This window comes from Chrysochloris asiatica, unplaced genomic scaffold (assembly GCF_000296735.1).
Source record: "Chrysochloris asiatica unplaced genomic scaffold, ChrAsi1.0 scaffold00022, whole genome shotgun sequence".
In the NCBI taxonomy this organism is placed as follows: Eukaryota; Metazoa; Chordata; class Mammalia; order Afrosoricida; family Chrysochloridae; genus Chrysochloris; species Chrysochloris asiatica.
Window position 1 is genome coordinate 18,106,288 of NW_006408540.1, and position 1,483 is coordinate 18,107,770.

The window sequence follows — 1,483 nt, forward strand, 5'->3', positions numbered from 1 at the left end:
CATCCCTCTTTCAGGTGGGTCTTCGGTGAATGCTGGGTCCCTCAGGCATGCTCGCTCCAACGATGGAGAAGTGGCTGTCCGCTCGCTATAAGGTCGAATCAGTCAGGCTGGGATCCATACTGGAGAGCTTTTGACCTGTAGTCTTCCTCCAATCTTGATGTCACATTTTTCTTCATAGAACCCAGCTTCTTGGATTATTTGCTCAGCATACAGATTGAATAAATATGGTGACAGAATACAACCTTGTCATACACCTGTTTAAATTTTAAACTGGTCAGTGTTCCCATGTTCTGCTTGAACAATTGCTTCTTGGTCCAGGTACAGATTCCTCATGAACACAATGAACTGTTCCAGACTACTCATACTTCACAATGTTGTCCATAACTTGATCCACACACTCGAAAGCCTTGTGTAGTCAATAAAGCATAGGTAAACATATTTCTGATATTCTCTGCTTTCAGCAAAGATCCATCGGACATCAGCAATGATATCCCTCATTCCATGGCCTCTTCTGAATCCAGCTTGAACCTCTTGAAGTTCTCTGTAAGTGTATGATTGTAGTCGTTTCTAATTACCTTTAGCAAAACTTTACTCACATGGAATATCAAAGAGATTGTCGGATATACAAGCAACTAAAACTCATATAAAGCAAAGAAGATAATCTATATAGATCTATATCCATTAAAGAAATTGAATCAATTAATCATCTTTACCTCACTCCATCAAGAAAACAAACACCAGGCCCAGATGGTTTCACTGGTGAACTTGACCTAACAGAGACACAGAGGAAATGGCACCAATTCTCTACTTGTTGTTAATTGCTGTTGAGTCAGTTCCAACCATAACGACCCTGTATGGGGTTTCCAAGGAGCGCCTGGTGAGTTTGAATCACTGACCTTGCAGTTCAAACCAACCTTGTGGTTGAAGGCTGATCCTACAGTGCCACACCAGGACTCATTATTTACCTAATGATACCAATTTTCTTTCCTAGAAAATACTTCCTAATTCATTTTATGAGACCGGTATTACCCAAAATCTCAAACCAAATAAAGACATTACAAAAAAAGGAAAGCTACAGATTAATATCTTTCATGAAGATGGATGCAAAAAGTCTCAAAATATTTTAGCATGTTGAATCCAACAAAGCATAAAATTTATATTGTTGTTGTTAAGTACTGTTGAATAGACTCCAGCTTAGAGTACTTTTGAATGTTGAACTGGTCTTGCCAACATGAAATAACTTTTACTCGACTGTGGTCTATGTGTATATATGTATATTGTTGTTGTTAAGTACCATCAAATCAGTTCCAATTTATAATGACCCATAGTATAGGGTTTTCAAGGAGGGACTGGTGGGTCTGAACTGCTGACCTTGAGGTTAGCAATGTAGTGCTTATCTTCCAGCACCATAAAATATATATATTAGGAGTTATAAGGGGTTAAAGATAAAGGGACACATCCAAGAACTTTTTACAGCCCTCAT